The sequence below is a fragment of the Canis lupus genome, chromosome X (assembly GCF_048164855.1).
Source record: "Canis lupus baileyi chromosome X, mCanLup2.hap1, whole genome shotgun sequence".
Lineage (NCBI taxonomy): Eukaryota > Metazoa > Chordata > Mammalia > Carnivora > Canidae > Canis > Canis lupus.
In genome coordinates, this window is record NC_132876.1 from 114,610,542 (window position 1) to 114,627,477 (window position 16,936).

The following is a 16,936-nucleotide window of genomic DNA, read 5'->3' on the forward strand; positions in this document are numbered from 1 at the left end:
TGCATCATTCTGTGCTCATCACAAGTGCTCTCCGTCATCCCCATCATCTATTTCACCCATCCCCCCACCTACCTCGTTTCTGGTGACCATCAGTTTGTTCTTTTGAGTTAAGAGTCTGTTTCTTGGTTTGCTTCTCTCTTTCTCTCTCTTATTTTCTCCTTTCGTTTGTTTTGTTTCTGTTTCACTTAACATTATATTCTCTAGCTCCATCCATGTAGTTGCAAATGGCAAGATTTCATCCTTTCTGATGGCTAAATAATATTCCATTGTGTGTATGTGTGTGTGTGTATATATATATATTTATATATAAAAAATTATATATATATATATATCACATCTTCTTTATCCATTCATCTTTTGATGGACACTTGCACTGCTTTCATATCTTGGCTATAGTAAATAATGCTGCTATAAACATAGAGATGCATGTATTCCTTTGAATTAGTGTTCTTGTATTCTTTGGGTAAATACCCAGTAGTGCAATTGCTGGATTGTAAGGTAATTCTATTGTTAACTTTTTGAGGAACCTCTATAAGGTTTTCCACGGTGGCTGCACCAGTCTGCATTCCCAATAATGCATGAGGGTTCCTTTTTCTCCACATCCTCAACAACACCTGTTGTTTCTTGTGTTGTTGAGCTTAGCCATTCTGACAGGTGTGAAGTGATATCTCATTGTAGTTTTGATTTGCATTTCTCTGATGGTGAGTAATGAGGAGTGTCTTTTCATGGGTCTGTTGGCCATCTGGATGTCTTCTTTGGAGAAATGTCTATGCATGTTTCTGGGTCTCAGCTTGCAAGTAAGTACAAAATAGCACCTACTTCCTAAGGTTGTAGTGAGGACCGGATGAGTTTTTATGTGTAAAGCCATTATAACCCACATGGCCCTATTAGCACAAAATGTGCAGCACCATTATTATTAATCAGGAAGGTCATAGAACAAGTAACATTTCAAATGAGGCTTAAGATATGAGCAAAGAGTTAATCAGGAAAAGGAGGAAAAAATAGAGAAGCATAGGCTATGATAAGTGGAATATATAAAAATAAAGCAAGATACTTAAAAGCAAAATATATAAATAATGGAATGATATTGACACCAAAAAAATTTCTTTCTCTCATAATTATTTTTAACAGCTGTATTTGCCCTCAAATGCAAGTTCTATTACCCACACCTTTCTAGAATTTACTTATTACAAACTGCAATCTGACCTTTAATAAAACGTTAAACTGACAAGCAAACCAGATTTTATTAAAAGAGAAGGAGGTCAAGAATTGCAGAACATTAAAAGAGGATCCTTGTTTATATCTCACCTCTTATCTTATGTTTGAGGAAAATAAAATCAAAAGCTGCCAATCCAGCTATTTTCTGTTGCAAAATCAAAGGAAAACTTAGGCTAGGATTTTTATCGCAGTAAATAAAGCCATGGCAACTTCAAAATAGCTGAAGCATCAAATTTCTTTTCTTGTATTACACATAAATGTAAACATGAACTTTCATGTCATTATGAAATCACAAGGCCTTTACCAACTTAAAAGTGTTTACATCATTGAAAATGCTGCAAAATAATTGATATGACTTTGGGGCAATTTTTGAAAACTTTTGGTACTGGATACCTTCAAATATCCACAAGAAGAAAAAAATATATTTAATAAACTTATGTACTCATCGCTCAGATTCAACAAGGAATCAACATTCTGCCATCTTAGTTTCATTTATTCACACACACACACACACACACACACACACACACTTTTTTTTTCTTCTTTGCTGGAACATCCTAAACCTAACATTTTAGTTTGTCTGATAAGGGTATTATTTGTAACTTAACCATTATGCCATTAACCTACCAAACAAAATTCCTTAATATCATCTCACAGTTAGTCTATTACAAATGTCTCCAATTATCTCAAAATGTCATTTTTGAGTTAATTTGTTTGAATCAGGATTCACAAGTTCCACCTGTTCCATTTGATTATGGCTCTTGAGTTTCAATTAATTCTATTACAGATCTTCCTTGATTTATGATGGGGTTACATCCCAATAAACAAACACCTTGTAACTTGGAAATATCAGAAGTTGAAAATGCGTTTAATATACCTACCCTACTGAACATCATAGCATAGTCTAGCCAACCTTAACTTAAACACGCTCAAGACACTCACGTTAACCTACATGTGGGCAAAATCATCTAACACAAAACCGATTTTATAACAGAGTTTGAACCATCTCGTGTAATTCACTGAATACTGTACTGAAAGTGAAAAACAGCATGGTTGTCTGGGTATAGAATAGTTGTCAGTGGATCCGTTGTTAACCCCTGTGGTTGCATGGCTGACTGGGAGCCACAGCTCGCTACCTTGTCCAGCATCATGAGAGAAGATAGTATTGTGTAATACTGGCCCAAGAAAAGATCCAAACTCAAAATTTGAAGGACAGTTCCCACTGAATGCATATCACTTTTGTACCATCATAAAGTCAAAAAAAATCATAATCAAGCCATTGTGAGTTAGGGACCATCTGTACTTATTTTTTTAATATTTTATTTAAATTCAGTTTGCCAACATACAGTGTAACACCCAGTGCTCATCTCATCACATGCCCTCCTTAGTGCCCGTCACCCAGTTACCCCATCTGCCCACCCATCTCCCCTTCCACAACCCTTTGTTTCCCAGAGTTAGGACTCTCTCATGGTTTGTCTTCCTCTCTAATTTTTCCCCACTCATTTTCTCTCCCTTCCCTTATGGTCCCTTTCACTATTTCTTATATTCCTCATGTCAGTGAGACAATATGATAATTGTCTTTCTCTGATTGACTTATTTCACTCAGCATAATACCCTCTGTCTGTGCTTATTTATTTTTTAGTTCTCATGATACAAATTGTTGGGTAGACTTGGTTATTTGTCTTAAAGAATATAGCGTGGTTGGGATTTGGATTACTTCCTCGTGGTATCATTTAACTTGTTTCTCTCTTTCCCAGTTTTTTCCATAAATTGGTAGACAAGCCTCGAGGCTCCATTCAATTCAAGTTCAATTGTTTTCATTGAGAATAACCCAAAGGTAGTGCTGTAAACATCCTAGTATATCTTGTAATAAGGCACCCAATCTCTGTTCCATTTTCAGTGATGTGAGAATGATTACTGGGTTCATGAGCTATCAGCCCCATTTAACGTTGTGAAGTTAGCAAGCTTTCACCCAATGGTTTGGTATTTATTAATGGTCATTGGCTACATTATTTCTTTAATGGTTGCAAAAATAATGATTTCCCAATTCTATTCTGTATTTATTATCTAGAATTGTTCTATGAAAAGGAACTTACCTCCATAAACTATTGCTCACCTTTTACATACCACTCATGCAGGAAAATCAGAATAAAAGTTTGACTCTGATACTTTATCCATTTTCAGCAAATATGCAACCTCCAGAGATAATAATTTTCTGGCTCTCATTATCCTTTTGACATAGTCAGCATGGTCTCCTATAGCATCCTCTGCCATCTTGTAAAAGAGAGTTTCAGCTTCATTTCTCCCAAGACTTTGCTCCAGACATAGAATCTGTCATTTCCCCAAGGAGCCTTGGTTCTTTTTATCAAGGAAATGTATTTTTGCAACACAGACTGGGCTATAAATGGGATTATTGCTCCTGGATTGTCATTAATTTAAGACCTTTTCAGTGAGCAAATTTGGGAAAAAATTTTATGACAATGAGAAGTAATAAGTTCATATTATATTTTTCTATTCACATCTAAGACTACAAGTTTTTTACTTTGATTTTGCAGTTATATCTTTTTTCACACTGAAAATCTTGATTTCTTTATTTTTAACAGTTTTATTGAGATATCTTTGACATAGACAAATTGTACATATTTAAGGTGTACAACTCGATGTTTTGACAAATGTATACGTTGTGTAAAGACCACCACAACGAAGCTCATTAACATTTCCGTCACCTCTATGTAATTACCATTTGTGTATGCAGTGAGGAAATTTAATTTGAGATGTGCCTTCCTAGTAAATTTACATATACAGCATAGTACTACCTACTGCCACCATGATGTACGTTAGATCTCTAGAACATATTCATCTGACACAATGGCAAGTTTGTACCCTTTGACCAACTTCACTCCATTTCCCTTTCCCACCAGTCCCTGCAACCACCATTCTCCTCTCTGCTCCTAGGGGTGGACTATTTTAGATTCCAAGAGAGATCAGGTAATATATGGCTTAGTTCACTTAACATTATGTCCTCCAGGGTCATCCATGGAGGATGCTATCACAGATGGCAGGATTTCCTTCTTCTTACGGCAGAATAATATTCCTGTGTGTGTGTGTGTGTGTGTGTGTGTGTGTGTGTGTGTACGTACCTATATCACATTGTCTTTATCCATTCATCTTGCAAAAGCCTGGACATGGGATTGCTGAACCACATAGTAGTTCTATTTTAAATTTATATAAAATATCCACACCATTTTCTATAGTGGGAATTTACATTCCCACCAGCACAGTACAGGAGTTCCCTTTCCTTTGCATCCTCACAAATACTGAAAATCTTGATTTCTAATCACAGGAATATAAGTACTTATTTGCTCTATCAAAAACATACCCACAATAATTACAAAAACACCAATATTAATTTCACTACTAGCAATAAGGTCACAGTACAGCTTAAGAGTCCTCTGTGGTTCTTTCTGTCCTCGGGAGATCCCACTAGAGACATACAATCAATACACTGTGTTTTAAAGTCATTTGAATTTCCTTTTTCTATATGCTTATGACATCTCCTTGATATATAATTAAGTTCATTTGTTTCAATTTGTTGTCAGTTTTTCTTATTTTTTAAACTTTAGTATAATTAGCATACAGCGTTATATCAATTTCAGGTGTATAATACAGTGATTCAACAATTCTATACATTACTCAGTGCTCATCACCATAAGTGTACTCTTCTTTTTTTCTTGTTTTTGTTCTTTTTAAAAAATATTTTATTTATTTATTCATGAGAGACACAGAGAGAGAGACAGAGACACAAGCAGAGGGAGAAGCAGGCTCCATGCAGGGAGCCCGATGCGGGACTCGATCCTAGGACTCCAGGATCACGCCCTGGGCCGAAGGCAGGCGCTAAACTGCTGAACCACCCAGGGATCCCTTGTTCTTTTTTGATAGCAATACTATCTGGGTTTTTTTTTCCATTCTTCATAATTGTACTCTTAGTCTCCTTCACCTATTTTACCCATCTTCCCACCCACCTCCCCTTTGGTAACCATCAGATTGCTCTCTACCTTTAAGAATCTGGTTTTTTGGGCACCCGGGTGGCCTAGTCATTTAAGGATCTGCCTTCGGCTCAGGTCATGATCTTGGGGTCCTGGGATGGAGCCCCACATTGGATTCCTTGCTCAGTGGGGAGCCTGCTTCTCCCTCTCCCTCTGCCCCTCCTCTTGCTTACACTTTCTTTGTCAAAAAAATTAATAAAATCTTTTTTAAAAAAAGAATCTGGGTTGTTTTGTTTCTTTTTTTCTTTGTTTTGTTTCTTAAATTCCACATGTGAATGAAATCCTATGGTATTTATTATTCTTTGACTTATTTCACTTAGCATTATACCATCTCTAGATCCATTCACGTTGTTACAAATGGCAAGATTTCATTCTTTTTATGGCTGAGTAATATTCTATTATATATATATATATACGTATATATATATGTGTACATATATATATATACATATATATATATATATATATATATATATCACATCTTCTTTATACCACATTCATCATCTATCAATGGACACTTGGGCTGCTTCCATAATTGGCTATTGTAAATAATGCTGCTCTTAACAGGGGTGCATGTATGTTTTCAAATTAGTATTTTCATATTCTTTGGGTAAATACCCAGTAGTGGAGTGACTGGATCATATGGTAGTTCCACTTTTAATTTTTTGAGGAACCTCCCTAAGATTTTCCATAATAGCTGCACCAGTTTGCATTCCCACCAAGAGGGCACAAGAGTTCTTTTTTCTCAACATCCTCACCATCTTGTGTTTTTTGTTTTTTTATTTTGGCCATTCTGGCAGGTGTGGTGTAATATCTCATTGTGGATTTGATTTGCATTTTCCTGATGATTAGTGATGTTGAGCGTCTTTTCATGTGTCTGTTGGCCATCTGGATGCCTTCTTTGGAGAAATATCTGTTCATATCTTCTGCTCATCTTTTGATTGGATTATTTGGGTTTTTGCTATAGAGTTGTATAAGTTCTTTATATATTTTGGAAACTAACCCTTTAGAAACAAAACAAATGAAAAAAGAATAAAGGAGACAAAAAAACAGACTCATAACTATAGAGAATAAACTGATGGTTGCTATAGAGGAGGGGGGATGGGTGAAATAGGTGATGGGAATGAAGATTATACTCATGATGAGCACTGAGTAATGTATAGAATTGTTGAATCACTACATTGTACATTTGAAGTTAACAAAATCCCATATGTTAACTATACTGGAATTAAATGAATAATAAACAAATAAATAAATACCAAAAAATTTAAAAAGGATTCTAACACCCTAAATAAATAAATAAACCAACTCCAAATCCATCTAATATATATATTACCTTTTTATAAGATGGCCCCAACACAAAAAAAAATGAGTTAATTCCACAATCCTTATGTTCATGGTTCATAATACAAATCATAATTGTATTTGCTAATTCCACAATTACATAAATGTGCACACATATATACCCATGATAGGGAACATACACACAACACTAAAATGATAGTGAATGTAAGTGGTCACTGGATGTTCCTCTTCCTCTAGCATTCATAAAGCCAAAGGTTGGTGTGATGCCATCAACTGCCTTCATAGGTTGAATCCAAGCATGTGCTATTTTATAGTAACACTCTTTGGGCTATTGTGTGAAGCCAGCACTTGGATATTTTACTGTAATTTCCCATATAATGGCAGAGGTACTCCCAGAGCATAAAACCTCATCAAAATGACAGTAACGTCAAATAAGCAAGCAAACAAAAACAGGGGTGCCTGGGTGGCTCAGTTAGTTGAGCAGCAATCCCTTGGTTTTGGCTCAGGTCATGATCTCAGGGTCCTGGGATCAAGCCCTACTTCAGGATCTCCACTCAGCATGGAGTCTGCTTGATTATTTCTCTCGTTCTCCCTCTCCCCCTACCCTGCTCATGCTCTCTCTCTCTCTCTCTCTAAAATAAATAAATAAATCTTTGTTGAAAATGACAGTAACATCCTTAGATTGCAGGCAAACCACAAGAAGCTAGGGAAAGGCAAAGAATTCTTCCCTATAGGTTTTAAAAGGAAGGATAGCCCTGCTGACATCTTGATTCAGACTTCTAACCTCCAGAACTGCAAGAAAATAAATTTTTCTTGTTTTAAACCAAAAAAATAACAACAGTAGTGCCCTTGACAGTTCAGAAAGAAGAGGCTCTTTCATGATAAAGTGGGAACAGTACAATCTTGAGTTCATGGATCTAGTTTCAAATCTTGGCTCTACCACTTAGAAGCTCTTAAATCTCAGGTAGAAGAAGATGTGAAAGTGAAAGATGTTCTTAGAAGGTTGTGACCCTCAGACCTGACTTAACCATGTCTCAAACCTGTTACCACTGGAGCTGCTTATAAATGAAACCTTTGCATGCTGCCCAGCTTCAGTGGAATACCTGGACCCCACCTAGGTATATTCAGTGGATATGTATGACAGGTGCATGCTGAAGAGAGAAGAGAAATTTGTTCTTACTATTTTTCAGATGTAGCAGCTCCTTTCTAGGAGCTGAACCAACTGAAATTGTGTCAGAATCAACTGAAATTGTATGTGATTCAAGGTGGTCATGGATGGGAAGGTCACTAAGAATCCGGATGTCCCCCTCCCCCCACCCCACATTGTATGTGAACTTCTTGTATTTCTCAGAGTAGAAATTTAAGATTTATATTCCCTGAAGAGAAACCACATTTACCAGGGCTTTGAAAAAGTTCACAACATTTATTTGCAAAAAGAACTTCACGGGTGTTATGCTAGCATTTTGTTACAAACCATGGACATAGAAATTACCTAGGGAACTAGTAATTTTAGTAGATAGATATTGAAGTCACTGGAAGACAAATGATCCAGAATCTAGATTCAGCTATTAGAGAAGAATGAGTTTATATGATAAACAAGTTGTTTGGGCCTTTTTTTTTTTTTTTTGCACTTGTCAGTTGGATCAAGTTGCACCATCTCGAAAACCAGTTGCCAAGCAACAGATAAAGCTTCCATTGGACCGTGAAAGATCTAGTTTAATAAATCTTTTAGCTAAAACCTCTTTCTTTGGAAATTATGTTCCAAACATTTCCCAGGTATATAACCTGTAAGGTAGAAGATTTTTAGTTCCATATTTTATTATCTAAGGTACAAATTCCAATTAGACACCAATATGATGTTATGTTTGACATTTTATTAGCCTTTATTTTTTTTATTAGCCTTTAAAATGAACTCAAGGAAGAGACTCAGCAGAAAGGTAGGTGGGCTAGTGTCCTAGGTATTTTCTTTGAATCAGGCTCTAGTGGAAGAGGCTACTCTAGAGGTAACTCAGAATCAAAAGTAGCATATGTATTAATGAAGACAAAGATAACCAGATTCTAAGCCCAGCTCCATTACTTATCAGCTCTGGACCTTACACAAAACTTCTTCATCTGTCTGAGTCTCAGATTTCTCATCTATAAAAGAGCAATAATAATAACAACAGAATGTGTCTTACAAGGTTGTTAAAAGGACTAAATGAGAGAATACACGTAAAATGTTTAGCAGGATGTCCAGAATACAAAAACTCTCAACAAATGTTCATTGGTATGTTTTTACACTCCTGGCACTTTCCTCCCTTTCCTGTTCTGGGCCACTGCTTCTAGTCTCTGAGCCTCCTCCAGAACTTCCCTATTCAGGTCATGGTGTATCTGCCCGTTCCCAATGCTTGGTTAACTGTTTAGTGTAGAAGAAGGAGCAAACTGCTGGGCATCATGAGACCTGGGTTCAAACTCAGGTTTACTGGGGCACCTGGCTGGCTCAGTCAGTTGAGCATCCGACTCTTGGTTTCGGCTGAGGTCATGATCTCAGGGTCATGAGATTGAGCCCTGTGTTGGGCTCTGCACTCCTTTCAGAGTCTGTTTGTCCCTTTCCCTCTTCTCTCTCTCTCTCTCTCTCAGAAATAAATAAATAAATAAATAAATAAATAAATAAATAAATAAATAAATTTTAAAAAAATATTTTTTAAAAACTTAGGTTTACCTCCTGGTCATCCTATGACCATGGAAGAGGGATGGAACTAAATTCATGCGGGCCTGGCACTAATGATTGGGCACAGCAAGTGAACCTAATCAGCCCATGTGAATCCCAGAGAAGAATACAGGGAATAGTTGCTGTGGCTCTGAACCTGCACAGTAACAGTTAAATGGCACAGGCCCCTGGCTTCTGCCCAGATCCCTTTCAATTCAGCAGTGGCCGTGGGCATCTCTGGATTAATGAAAGCTCTTCGTCAGCAACCAGAACCATACCCTTGGCAATAAGGCATCCACCTTTCCTGCCACCATTCTCCTTACTTAGCCAAACTTGCTTCCTCTGCTCATAGGTGAACAAAGGGAAGCTTGCTTATACTTAATTATCTGCTTATTTATATGCAGGGCACGGTACTTCAGTCATCACATCAGAACACAGTTTTACTAGCTCTGTTATTAAATTATGTCATTTCTTGGATGAGCTCTCTGGCTCTCAGTTTCCTCATCTTTAAAACCAAGATTGTCACACTACCCTGTTGCTTCCTTCAGTTGCCACCTCCATAATATCTTAGAGTATCTTATCATGCTCTCAATCCCCTGGTTAAGAACGTGTACAATTAGTGATTTTCTACATGATAGTCAATTGTATTAGCAAGTAAAAGCACTTTACTAGATTCTAAAGTATGCCACAGTCTTAGATATCCATTGCAACAATCCTTGACTGACTTCCTTGTCTCTCTCTGCTCTGCATGCTACACATACCTTTTTTTTCTCCACCAGCACCAGGACATACCCCTGCTCATCCACTCCTGACTCCATAGTGAATTTTGCGCAGGAAATTTCAGCTCATGTCTGTGTTTGTCCGAGTTCTCTATAACCTGGCCACATTCTTACTATCAAATCTTACGTCCCCTTGAGATAACATCTTGAAAAGGACATCAGAAAAACTCTTCAGTGAGGAAAAACCCTTGGAAAAAATATTTCAATTGAAATACAAAATGGAAATAGGAAACAGTCAAGTCGCTAGTGAGTGAACTTCCTTCCATATGGGGAAAGCCAAAGCTATAGTTGAGTACAGGAAATCTGAGAAGGGAGAGGGGAGATTAAGAAAGAGAAGTTGATGGGAGAAAAAAATTGACAGGAAAGAAGAGAAGAGAGAAAATCAGCAGAGTGGGAAGTTCTCAGAATGAAAATGTTAAAGGGTCCTTGCTGTTTTGGAACAAGGATCATAGAACTTACTCTCTCAGGAATAAGAGGATGATGGGTGGAACCAGAGAGTAATGTGGGATATAGATACTTAAGCTTCAGGCACTACTGTATGTAGGCTGGGGACAGTGGTGTGGTGGGGCCACCACTGAGGTGGAAGGAGATTGGCCTTCCCTACATCATCTTCACACCACCGTTGTCCTGTCCAGTACAAGAGAAAATTGATCTCTGCTTGTAGCCAGGCTCTTGGTTATTACAAAATATAATAACTTTTTAGCAGACCTCAGATCTCCCAGGAGTTCTGCTGTGAGGGTGCCAAGGATAAATCTATTTCTTTTGAGGGTTGGAAAGTTCTCATCTTTATACTTCAGTTATTCCCTGAACTCACTTTCTCATACTTTCATCCTTATCTTGTAAAATGGAAAGAAAGAAATTTGGACCCAAGCTACACTTCACTTTTCTTGCTTACCCTTACTGGAGTCTCCTCTGATAGTTTTGGTGAATTCAGAATGATGCAGAAGTAAGATATTCCTTATAGCCTACATGCTAGTTACATTTATAATGTTGTTTCCAATCCTCCATAGGAAATGTCCCATTCCTTCAAACATACAATCTTGACTTAAGGAGGTTGGTTAAAAACCTTTCATTTACTCTGGAATGGAGATGAATCAAGAGTTTGTTCACCTTACATAAGCAGAGGTGTTCACACTAAGAAGAGAAGGGCTGCTACAGAAGTGATTACAGTATACATTAATGTTGCTGGTGTGCCCCTTCCCTTCAGCAAGTCTTTCCATTCAAATCTTCCATTTTTATATTAAACAGTATTATTTGTGGCACTGGGAAAGGCTGAGGGCCTGACATATCACTAATATAGAGCAGGGCTTAGCAAATTACATCCAATTGGATTTGACCACAAAGTCATTGGCAACCTTGCCTAAAGAGCAGTGTGAGTGGAGTAGAGAAAAGGGTAGAACCAAGCATGGAGAGACAGGAGCTTACATAGACACTACTGTGGAGGGAAAAGAAAATGCTGCGTCATATAGGTTTTTAGAGTTTCACTTTCTTCAACTGAAAATGAGGATAACAGCTCATCTCATCCCTCTATGTTAATGATTAATGAGATAACAAATGGAAATGTGCTAAGCAGACTCTTACTAACATACTTAAGTCCCTTCAGTTATTTATTCCCTATCATTACCTCTCATCTTTCTTTCTGGAACTCTATTAGATATATATTAGAGCTTTTCCTGTTACAGTTCATGTCTCTTAATCTCTTTCCATTTTTTTAAACTCTTTATCACTTTAGGTTTAGTGCTATTTTTTTCCCAACTGTCTTCCAGTTCACTAATTCCTTCTTCAGTTGAGCCAAATCTGCTGTTTAAAACTTGCGGTTGCGGCACCTGGGTGGCTCAGTCAGTTAAGCATCTGCCTTCAGCTCAGGTCATGATCCTGGGGTCCTAGGGCCCAGCCCTGTGTCACAGGGCTCCCTGCTCAGCAGGGAGTTTGCTTCTCCCTCCCCCTCTTCTTGCTCTCTCTCGCTCTCTCTCTCTCTCTTTCTCCCTTTCCCTTCCTGAAAATAAATAAATAAAATCTTTTTTAAAAAAAACTTGAAATAATGTTTTTTAATTCAGTGATATTTGGTCTTTTTCAAGGGCATGTTCTATTTTTAAAATATCTTGTTTATTCTTTGAGTTTAGTTTTTATTCTTCCTTTTCCCTCTGAATTACTTTTAAGTACACTTTTAAAAAATATTCTTCAGCTGAATTTGTTATCTCAAGCTCTATATTTGTGAAGCCTGTGGTTTGTGTCTTTTGACTCTTTCTCAAAGTAAATCATTTCTTTGTGCAGTTTATTTTTTCTTCTTCTTCGTGTAGCTTATGAATTTTTACTATGAGATCATCTTCATCAGGATTCCCCCCCACTCCAATAAGTGTCACAGCCACCTTAAATTGTGGCAGTGTTGCAACAAAACAGTTTTAAATTGTTTCTATTAAAGTACTCAAGGAGTCTCATCCATTCTTCATCAATTTTTATGTTAATTTCACAGCTTACAGAAACCCTGCACCAAGTGAGTAGTGTACCTTTAGCTTCCGCACCCAGGGATAATGTTAGCTCAAGGCTTCAATTTTCATGCAAGAATGTTTTTTCGTCTACCTCCTAATAAAAACAAGAAAGGCAAGCTTCTTTGTGCATATCTGGGATGGTGGGCAGAGTGTTTCTAGCTCCTCTTTTATCGAGGGAGGGACACTTCCACATCCTGGGTTTATGCAGAGGTCTTGGCTCCAGCATCTCCCCTCTGCATTGTATAGGCTGATGGCCACACATTCAGTTATTATGTGGATATTAAAATCTCAAGCCCTGATTTGGTCATCTCTTTCTGTGTAACAAACTGCTCTGAAACTTACTGGCTTTTTAAAAAAGATTTTATTTATTTATTCATGAGAGATACACAGAGAGAGAGAGAGAGAGAGAGAGAGAGAGAGAGAGAAGCAGAGACACAAGCAGAGGGAGAAGCCTGATGTGGGACTCGATCCTGGGATTCCAGGATCACACCCTGAGCCGAAGGCAGGTGCTGAACCACTGAGCCACCCAGGTGTCCCAACTTACTGGCTTAAAACAAAAACAACCTATCATTATCTCTCGAGTCTACAAGTGGACTGAGTTCAGCTAGGCACTTCTACTCCATATGAGTATTAGTTTGGCTGAAGTCATTTGGAGGATTTACTGGAGATGAAACATCAAGATGACTCACTTGAGATTGTTGGAAGTTGATGCTAGCTGTTGATTGAGGGCTCAGCTAGGGCTTTTGGAGAGAATGCATTGGTGCTCCTCATATGACTCCTCAGTGAGGCTGGCTTGAGCTTCACCCAGCAAGGGAGCTGGATTTCGAGAGGGAGCCTTCCACGAGGAGAAAAGTAGAAGCTGTAGATCTCTTAAGTCGTGACCTTGAATATCACACAGCATCATTTCTGTCTCATTTTATGGGTCAAAGCAAGTAACAGGTCAGCCTCAGTACAAATGGAATTTCTACTTTTTGATGGAAAAGGTAGCAAAGAATCTGTGGCTGTCTTGAATCTCTTTCTGACTCTATCCCACTAGGGCTTATATCTGGTCCCTTTCCCTCAAACCCTTCTGATCTTCCTCTCATAAAATTCCACTATAAATTCACATTTCTTTTTTGTTTTTGGCAACTGAAAATTTAATCTCATTTTTCCTTTTGAACTCAACTGAATATTTAATTTCTTTTTCATTTTAATGTAGTCCTCATTTTTTAGTTTTTCGTTTGAGCCTAGTCTTGTCAGCTTTCTTGCGGGAACTCCAAATTTCTTTTGTGTACTCCAACACTTAGCAGCAAACTAAGATGTGTTTGTTAAACAAAGCCAACTCGCAGTTATTATCTTCCATAAAGCAACAAGATTTGTCTGCTATGCCAGTGATGAATTTCTTTTTTTTTTTTTTTTGCCAGTGATGAATTTCTGCCACAGAGAAGAAAGATATGACATTTGTACGCGTGTTCTGTGGCGCCACAGGCTCATGATTTGCCTCATCTCTCTCTTCTCTCTAGGAAACATTGCTCCTAAGTAGTTCATTCTCTGCTAAGCAACAGAAAGACTGTATCCAACAGTGGTGCAGCCATTTGCCTTCCATTATTAGAATTAATTATTAGAATTAGGTCAAAAGAAGCTCATTGGAGCCCAGTGATCATACAGAATCAGGACTCACCAGAGAAAACGATTATGGCGAGTTCAGCTTTATGGGCACTGAGCAATAAAGTAAAGACATGGAGCAGAGGATTCACCCATTTCTGTTCCCATCCAAGCTCTCTTGTTCCTTTTAACTGCTAAGACTTCCAAAAGAGATGCATTTGGTATGGAGTATTGTTTGGGCCCTGCTGACAGAAGGAATCCACCTTCCTTTTAATTCCAGAGTTGTATCCATGTCCATTTAGTGTGGCTCATTTCCTTTCTAAATGAAATGAAATTTGCATTTATATAGCCCCTAACATACCACATGGGATGCTAAAAAAGCCCTACATGACAGAAACTATTCACGAGCTTAGAATGGAAGCTCCTGCAGCAGACAGATTCATCCTCAAAGCTTTAGACCACCTAATGCTGTCTGCTCTGAGGGTTCCATGGGTCAGGAATAAGAAAGCTGGGAAGTAAAGTTTTATGTACTTCTTCCCTCAGCTTTATTAAGATATAATTGACATATAGCCTATGTAAGTTCCAGGTATACAAGGCCATGATTTGATACATGTATATATTGTGTGACGACTACCATAATAAGATTGGATAACATCTCCATCACCTCACATAATTACCCTTTATTTTTTCATGGTGAGAACATTTAAGATCTGCTTTCTTAGCAACTTTTGAGAATATAATTCAGTGTTGTGATAGTCACCATGCTGTACGTTAAATCTCCAGAACTTATCCATCTTACAACTGGAAGTTATTCCACATATATGTGAAATCTTTAAAAAGCCTAAATCGTAGAAACAGAGAGTACAGTGGTGGATACCAGGGGCTGGGGTCATGGATGCAGAGATGTTGTCCAAAAGGCACAAACCTTTGTCATAAGGTGAATAGGTTCCAAAGGACCTAATGTATAGTATGGTAACTATAGTCAACGATACTCTATTGTACATCTGAAAGTTGCTAAGAGAGTAGATTATAAATGCTCTCACCACACACACACACACACACACACACACACACACACAAAGGGTAGTTATGTGAAGTGATGGCTATGTTAACTAACCTTATTGTGGTAATCATTTTGCTATATATATGTGTGTGTATCACATCATTATATTTATATACCTCAAAATTGTATGTGTCAATTATATCTCAATATAACTGGGGGATAAAGCTTAATGGAACATTTTGCCTTTTTGTCCCATTCCTTTGACAAGGGGAAAAATTTAAGAATATTTTTCCCACGCACAAAACTGACCCAGCCAACTTAGTCAACAGAAAATAAAACCTAGGATTCATTTGGTTTGATCATTAACATAATGGCCAAAATGATTAGGTTGGCTGTGTTGCAGCCAATGTGGACTAGCCATACTCAGATGTAAACTTTTACTAACCTCTCTATATGTTCATGGGGAATATTAACAATGGAACACTTTCTGTCTCCATTTTGGCTTTTGGCTGATGTATGAAAATAATAACTACTGCATTCCAAAGAGAACAAAAATGTCAAAATTACTGCTTGAGAAACAATTAGATAACCATCTTTATTGAAGATTACAGAGTATCAATAAAAATGAGATTTAGAGAGAATTTTTTAGGAAAATTTCTTTGGACAGAGCTGGATTGTGAACCCAGTCATCCTAAGAAGTATGTAGTATGCCTGTCCTTCATTTCTAGCCAAGAGAGGTTTGACATTGTTCACTTGTGTTAAGGGGACACGTTGGCCGATCTCTGACTCCCACCTACAAAACCTGAAAGCAGAAATGGGCTCTGAAGACTGGAGCAAAAGATAGGTGGTTGAAAAAAAAAAAAAAAAAGATAGGTGGTTGGGTTGGGACTGGTCTATGAAGGCAGAAAATGGATGAGTGTTTCCCATGGACCAGCTAGAAGACCTGGTGCCACCAGAGAGGTCAGTGCGGAGGGGAACTGTGACCTCAGCAGAGGAAGTCCTTGTAAAGTAGACTGCTGAAGGGCCAGCAGCTGAGGGGCAACAGCGAGTCTGAGACATGCCCACTCCACATAACAAGAAGTTCCATCAAATATTCCTAGTTAGGGCCCCTGAAGGACTCAGGCCCAGAACTGATATAGGCAGCTCATAACACTCTTCTACCTCTGGCCACCCCTCCATTCTTTAGGCCCTGAGCTTGCCAGAACTATGGTGAGGGAGATGGGGGAGGAGGGAAGGAACCATGCCTTGCTTCCCTGGCTTTCTTCCCATAGAAGGCCCCAAGGCTAGGGAGAAGAGGTTTTAACTTCACCCTTGGACTCTTTCATATAACAAGGCCATGGCCTTCTAAATTCTGAACTGGGACTGTGCTGGTAACTTTAAAAGATTATTGGCCTTTTTTTCCAACAGTGGACAGAAAAGTCCGAAGACTCCCTAAGTTTTTGTCCAGGATCAGAGGTAGCATTTCCCCCAATGAATGAATTGGAAAGTGACCAAGAGACAAAAACCAACATGCTTTCTGGTTCTGTCCTAGAAGTCCAGTTTGTTAATATACTTTTTCCATCTAGGAAACATAACTTCTGTAGAGCCTGTTTTGTTTTGTTTTTAAAGATTTTATTTATTTATTCATGAGAGACACAGAGAGAGAGAGAGGCAGAGACATAGGCAGAGGGAGAAGCAGGCTCCCTGTGGGGAGCCCGATGCAGGATCATGCCCTGAGCTGAAGGCAGACGCTCCACCGCTGAGCCACCCAGGCGTCCCAAGCCTGTTGTGTTTTTTTTTTAAACTGCAGGAGCCTTAGAGAACATCTGGTTTTCATTCTGCCG